Raw genomic sequence first — 7,623 nt, forward strand, 5'->3', positions numbered from 1 at the left:
TTTTAACCTGACAAGTAAACACCGTTCCTTGGGGAGCTTGCTCTACAGGCTTGTGTCTGGGGCCTCAGCTTGGGATGAGGGAAGCCTTACCCCTGGGAGTGAGAGTGGGATTCCCATGGGACAATACACCATGCGACAGCACTCGCCAGGGCACAGGTGGAAGGTGGCTGTGATGGCGGGCCAGGCTCCCCTCTGAAGTCATGTGTGTGCCATGCTCCGCCGAGACAAGGTGACTGCCCTGTGACATTGTCCTGCGTGGGTCGAGACTAGGGTGGTTCCAGGCCTCTGAGGACTAGGAGGGGAATTTAGACACAAGAGGACCAAAGTGGAATGTCCTTTCAGGAAGAAGATGCACACTTATCAGTTCTGACCCTGTTCTGAGCAAAACATTTGATTATGTGGATCATAACAAATACAACAGATTATGGACAGCATTGAGAAGAACGGGAATTCCAGAACACTTCATTGTGCTCCTGAGGAAGCTGTACATGGACCAGGAGGCTGTTGTTTGAACAGAACAAGAGGAGACTGCATGGTTTAAAATCAAGAAGGGAGTGTGTCAGCGTTGTATCCTTTCACCATACTTACTCAATATGCTGAGCAAATAATCCGAGAAGCTGGACTGTATGAAGAAGAATGTGGCATCAGGATTGGAGGCAGAATCATTAACTACCTGCGATACGCTGACGACACAACTTTAGTTGCTGAAAGTGAGGATCTTCCTCAGTAAGTATGGATTGCACTCAATACAAAGAAAACAAAAATCCTCACAACTGGACCAATAAGCAGCATCACGATAAATGGAGAGAAAATTGAAGCTGTCAAAGACTTCATATCACTTGGTTCTACAATCAACACCAATGGAAGCAGCAGTCAAGATACCAGACGACTTATACCACTGGGCAAATCAGCTGCAAAAGACCTCTTTGAAGTGCTGAGGAGCAAAACTACCTTCTTGAGGACTGTGGTGCGTCTGACACAAGCCACGGTGTTTTCAATCGCCTGGTATGCATGTGAGAGCTGGACAGTGAATAAGGAAGACCGAAGAAGAGTTGATGCTTTCGAGCTGTGGTGCTGGCGAAGAATGCTGAAGGTACCGTGGATGCTAAAAGGACTAACAAACCTGTTCTGGAGGAAGTGCAGCCAATTCCTTGGAAGTGAGGATGGTCAGACTTTGTCTTACCTGCTTTGGTCATGTTCAGACGGGAGACGGGACCATTCCCTGGAGAAGGATGTCATGCTTGGTAAGGTGGAGGGTCAGTGAAAGGGGGGACAGCCCTCAACAAGATGGACTGACACAGCAGCTACAACGATGGGCTCAGGTATAGCCAGGATCGTGAGGCTGGTACAGGACCGGGCAGGGTTTCGTTCCATTGTACGTAGGGTCGCTGTGAGTCAGAGACAACTCGATGGCACGTAACAACAACAACAACCCGTCTGTCAGCGTGTCACCCTGTGGGGACTTGCGAGTGGCTGTAGTATTCCGTCATTCAGTGTGTTGCTCTGTGAGGTTGTATGTGGCTGTAGTACCCCGTCTACCAGCGTGTCACACTGAGGACTCTTGTGTGGTTGTGGTACCCTATCAGTGTGTCGCTCTGTGGGGACTTGTGTGGCTGTGGTACTGTCTGTCCGTGTGTCGCTCTGTGGGAACCTGTGTGGCTGTGGTACCGTCTGTCCGTGTGTCGCTCTGTGGGGACTTGTGTGTCTGTGGGGACTTGTGTGTCTCTGGTACCATCTGTCAGCGTGTCACCCTGTGGGGACTTGTGTGGCTGTGGTACCCTCCATCTGTCCATATGTGGGGACTCGCGAGTGGCTGTGATGCTGGGAATGATGCCAGTAGCATTTCAGAGGCCAGCGGGGTTCCCATGGTATAAGTGATGCTGGTAGTACTTCAGACAGCAGCTGGGGCCCCCATGGTATACGTTTCAACAGCTTCCAGACTTAACACAGATGCAGAAGAAAGAGCTGGCGGTCTGATTCTGGAAACCAGCCCACGGAAGCCGTGTGGGTCCCAACAGAGCATTTTACCGAATCAGCGTTGGAGGCCGACCCCCAGGACAGAAGGCCCTCATGTACCAGGCCCACAGAATGAACTCCAGCAGACCAGCACTCGCGGGCATGGCACAGCACTGTGTTTGCTTATGTTGTACACGGGGTCGCATGAGTGGCAGCAGACGTGACCGCAGCTAGTGACAGCAGTGACGCCAGGGAATGTGCGAAACATAACCTTTGCTCTGGGGAGCTTCGAGGGGAGCCCCTGCTAAGTGAGTGCAAAACTCTACTTTGGGTTTTTTAAATGCTGATTAAACATTCAGCAATGGTAGCACAGACTAATCTCTATTTATGTACAGGTCAGCCCTGGAAAACTTTAATTCAATGAAACGCTTCCAAACCTAGTCAACATTGATTTTTTGTTACCGTAACAATCTCGTTTTTCTTTTAAAGAAGGAAAGAATGGGGCCATTTCTCAGGGCTTTTATAGCTACGTTATACAGTTTCAAAATTAAAATCCATTTGACATTTAATGGAGACTAGAATCCAAATTATCTCCAAGGTTCAGACTTTTAAAGTATAGACCCAACTTCTTTTGCTGGGAGGTTCTCTTTGATTTTAGAAAACTATAGGAAAAAGGTTTTTGGAGCCAGTGATGATGCTGATGATGCTGTGGTTGACGGAGTGCTTATTATGTCTCAGGAGCCCTGGTGGCGCAGTGGGTGAGGTGCTCAGCTAAGGTGAAAGGTCAGTTCAAATCCACCAGCCACTCTGCGAAGGAAAGATGTGACAGTCCACTTCCACGAAGATTGACAGCCTTGGAGACCCTGTGGGCAGTTCCACTCTGTCCTCTAGGGGCGCTGTGGGTCGGAATGGACTCCAGGCAGTGGGTGTGGTTTGGGCTTTGCTTCTGTGAAGACTGACAGCCTTGGAGACCCTGTGGTGCAGTTCCACTCTGTCCTCTGGGGGCGCTGTGGGTCAGAATGGACTCCATGGCAGTGGGATTTTTAGTTTTATTATGTGCCAGGCACTGTTCTTAGGGCTGTACATGTATTTACCTGTTCATTAAAGATAGTTTGTTTTTCTTTAAACATAATGACTTTCATAATCAGCCTATATAACTAGTTTGGGAAAAGTAGAGCATGTTGGAAAAATACCAGATGAAGCTGGGGGTACCCCCAAGTTCACCACTGGAAGCTGGGTGACCCCAGACCAGTATTCTCTGCTGCGCTACCCCTTCATCCGTAGGGTGCAGACGATGACGCCACCGTTGGGAATCACTGAGACAAAGCAGACACAGCAGCCTTGGCCGGCCCCTCAGGCCGCACCCGCAGGATCACAGAATCGCCCTTGCTCAGTCTTCTCGTGTGGAACCCTGGGGGAAGCCGTGGGCCGGTGAGGCGCTACTGTGTCGGCTCTGGAGTCCAGTCCCACAGGCAGGACGGTTGCTGGGGTGCAGGTGCCCGAGGAGAGGACCGTGGGACTCACCCATCTGTCAGTCACCGAGCCATGTTCTCCCACTATTTCCCCCCCATTTTTCAGGATTCCCGTCCTCTTTAATAATTCCTGTAATGCATCGTGGCCTGGGTGAAAGTCTACAGGGTGCATCGGTTTTCATTCGGCGATTCACGCACGTTTGTTTTTGGGGCGTTGGGCACCCCCACTGTAACAGCGTTTTCCCAGTTCCTCCCTGGACCCCCGTCCTGTCACCTCTGTCCTGCCCCCCACCCTCTGAGCTTTGCTTTTGGGCAAACTTTGCCCTTTGGGTCTCACGTGGGTGATTGTTCTGAGCCACTCACGAGTGTTGTTGTTCACTCCATTCGCCTGTCATTTGGCTCCAAGGTGATCCCTGGGGGTGGTTTGAGTTCCAGGCCTTAAGAGTATCTGAGGACCACAGTCTTGGGGTCCCACCAGTCTCTATTAGACCAGTACACCTGATCTTTTTTTTTTTTTTTAGTGATTTTGAGTTTTATTGCACGTTCTCCTCTCACTCTATACGGGATCTCCAATTTCAGGATGCTTTCTGTTTGGTTTTGACAAGGTTGATTATGATACGTCTTGGTGACTTTCTTTTGGCTTCTATCTTCTGTGGGGTTATTCAAGGTCCTTGGATTGATGGTTGTCTTTTAGATACTGGGGAAGTTTTCTGCTGGAACTTTTTGACATTTCTCTCTGTCATTCTTTTTGTCTCTTCCTGTTCTGGAATTCCAATCATGTCTAAGTTATTCCTCTTGATAGTGTCCCCAATAATTATTAGGCTTTCTTCTTTCTTTCCTGATTCTTCCTCATACAAACTGGTGTCAGGGGATTTGTCCTCTAATTCACTGATCTGGTCCTCCTTCCATGTACTGTCTCTGAAATCTTAGTGTTAACGTCCTGAATTTCTACTTGCTGTTTTTGTGCTGCAGGCCTAAGGCATTTGACTGCTAACCAGAAGGTTGGCGGTTCAAACCCACCAGGCACTCCATGGAAGGAAATGAGACACTATACTTCCACAAAGATTTACCACCTCGGAAACCCAATGGGGATCGCTGTGCATCACAATTCACTCAATGGCAGAGAGTTTGGTGCCTCTCCCCCGCCCTGGTTCTCGTATGTTTTGTACTTAATTTGTCCATTTGCTTTTGTGTTGTTTTCCTGATGTCTTCTCAGGTATTGCCTGTATTGGTCTTTGTTTGTGGTTTCTGTGGTCTCTTGGACAGCCCTATATGTTTCTTGAATTCCCGATCAGGTATTTGTATTACAGTTTCTTCCTCAGGGAGGTTTCCTGTTTTTTTTTATTTTAAGCACTTGCTTGAGCCACCTTTTTCTGTCTCTTTGATCTGAAGTTGTCTGTTTTTTCCGAGACATTTTGGTGTTCTTGTATTTATTTCTTGACGTTTTGGTTTGTTTTGCGCTGATTTGCGTTTTGCTTTGTTTTGATCAATCCAGAGGGGCAGGTGGGTGTTCGACTTTGGTTGTCAGTTTGGCAGCACTAGGGTGCCCCCATCTCTGGGTCAGTGCAGTAATGGGGTGCCCCATCTCTGGGTCAGTGGAGTAATGGGTGGGAGTGTGGGTGCCTCTGTTTGCTGGTCACATAGAGCAGTGCAGGACAGGTGGGGTGAGCAGGTGTTGTTCGCCGTCTGATCCTGGGCTGCACATGTCAGTAGTGGCTCCTGTCCATGGGTTGGGGCAGTATGTGATGCGTGTGGTGGGTGCAACTGACTAATGAGGACACAATGTCTGCCTTCTGTCTGATGGAACAGGAAAGGAAGAATGGATGAGAAGGAAAAATTGAATACAAATAAAAGGAGAGAAAAGATACGTGAAAACAAAAAAAGTGATGAAATAAAATGAAAAAAGGTGGGGGAAAAACAGAAAAATAAGAAAAAAAAAATGGTGAAACAGCGGCCGTGCACACCTCTAAGGTGGCGAGCACACGGTACCTATCTGTAGGGACGTGCACTGCATTGGTGATGGGTGCTTGCCTTACGATCTGTGGGGGTGCACAGCCCTGGTCCCTGAGGAAACAGTAGTGGGGCACTTGCCTCTGACTGCAGAGCGTCAGGCGCTTGGCTCGGGTCCACGCACCCCCAACCAAATGCGTGGCCCATGCAACAAAGTTGCAGGTGGCAGGGTCTTGGTTGACCACCTTTGCAAAAGGGGCTTCAGCTGACAAAATGTGTTTGCTTGAACACTTTTAAAATACAAATATTTCTAAGTACAGAGTGTATATATGGATACATGTAAAATTAAAAGGACATTTATTTTGGGGGAGTCGGTAAAGCTTGGTCAGTAAAGTCCCATGTTTAACACTGTTTCTGTCACTCATTCATGCTGCAAACCACCACTCACATTATTTCTAACCACCAACTTGAAATAAGCAGAGTAAAGTGGGCCAAATCACATTTTTCTCTCAAAGCTGTTGGTGGTTATGTTAATGGTGGAATGGAAACTGTTAGAGTGGCGGGCTGCACTGAGTGACAAAGTTGTTCTAGAAGGCACAAGATGTTACTTGGGGCAGGCAGATTTGGCCTAGACCTCACCATGAGTTCTAGTCTAGTGAGGAGCCTTAGTTGTTGTTTTTATTTCCTTCCTCTGCCTAGGATTTTTTTTCTTTTTTTAAACTTTTATTGTGATTTGGGTGAAAGTTTACAGTACAAATTCACTTTCCATACAGCAGCTCACATACACTGTGTCTCATGACATTGACTGCCATTTACCACAATGCAATAGCTCCCCCCTACTTCCTCCCCATAGTTACCTCTTCCCTGGGTCCTTCCCTCCCATGCACGCCTGCCCCGAGCTGTCCCCCTGTGCATACACAGCCCTTTGATTCTCCCATGATTGATCTCTCCAAGGAGTGTATCTACCTAATGTAAATGTTCAGCTCACATGCCTGTCTCTTGTTTGGCTGGAAGCCACAGGAGTGGGTCAGTTCCAGACCTGAAGGGCAGCTAGGGGCCATAGTCTCAGAGGTTCTACCAGGCTCTATCAGACCAGCAAACCTGGTCCCTTTTCTTTCCTTTTCTTTTTCTTTTTTTTTAATGATTTTGAGTTTTGTTCCACATTGTTCTCCCACTCTCTCCAGGATCTCCTACACAGATCCCCCTCCGAGTGGTTGAGAGTGGTAGCCGGGCACCATCTAGTTCTGGTCTCATAGTCGTAAAGTGAGCCTTAGTTTTAAAATGTTCCTTCTCGTTCCCCTTTTTGATCAAGAGTTCCTTTGGGAAGTCAATGCATCAACCACATGTAAGAGTACTTTTTCTATATGGAATTAATTTTTCCCTTGTTTAAGCCAAGAGCCTTATCTTCACCGTGAATTAGTTTTCAGATCCATCATATTAGGTTCTGATCACCCCAAAAGCAGTAATTCTTCTCCTGTAAGGATTTAGGATGTATAGAGGGCTGCTTTCTTAAGACCTCAGATGCTGTTGGAAGTCTTGGGTGTCACCAGCTGAACAGTGGGCATCATCACAGGTATTTTCACTAAACCTTGGAAACCCAAGGAGGGGTTGCTATGAGTCGGAGGCAACTCGACGGCAGTGAGGGTTTTTTAATTTTTATTTTATTGTTTAAAAACTGTTTAAATGATTTTATAGTATAGGGATGTTAGTAGAGCAAGACTGAATGGAAAGGAACAATTGACAGAAAAAAGTTTCTAACAACAACAACTGCAGAGTGAGGTTAAATTTCCGGAGTAAGTGCTCAGGTGAGGGTATTTCAGGTGTGTCTATGAGAGTTTCAGTTATTTCTTTAAAGCACATGGTATGTTGTTCATGAGCGTGGGGTGGTAAAAGGAGCATTTAATTAAAGAGAGGAAAATTGCAGTAAGAAGCCTCACTAGTCAGATTTGACTTGGAGAGTGTAAGTGGGGGCTAATGCCTTTGGGGGGCCAGTTACAGATACTAAAGGAGGAGAATCATCTTCAGGGTCATTGATAGGTCACCAAGTAGCTGCTTGGTGCACCTTTTCAGTGTTTTGCTTTAGTTGACCGGAAGTGTCAATCTAGGTGTAATAACGGAATATGCTCATAAAGGCAAGAATGATTATAAATAATAAATAGCAAAGCTATCGATGTTGTTGTTAGGTGCTGCTGGGTCACCTCTGACTCACAGTGACCCCGTGCACAGCAGAACAAAACACTGCCCG

Source organism: Orycteropus afer, unplaced genomic scaffold, assembly GCF_000298275.1.
Source record: "Orycteropus afer afer isolate SDZICR_OR568_19922 unplaced genomic scaffold, OryAfe1.0 scaffold00448, whole genome shotgun sequence".
NCBI lineage: Eukaryota > Metazoa > Chordata > Mammalia > Tubulidentata > Orycteropodidae > Orycteropus > Orycteropus afer.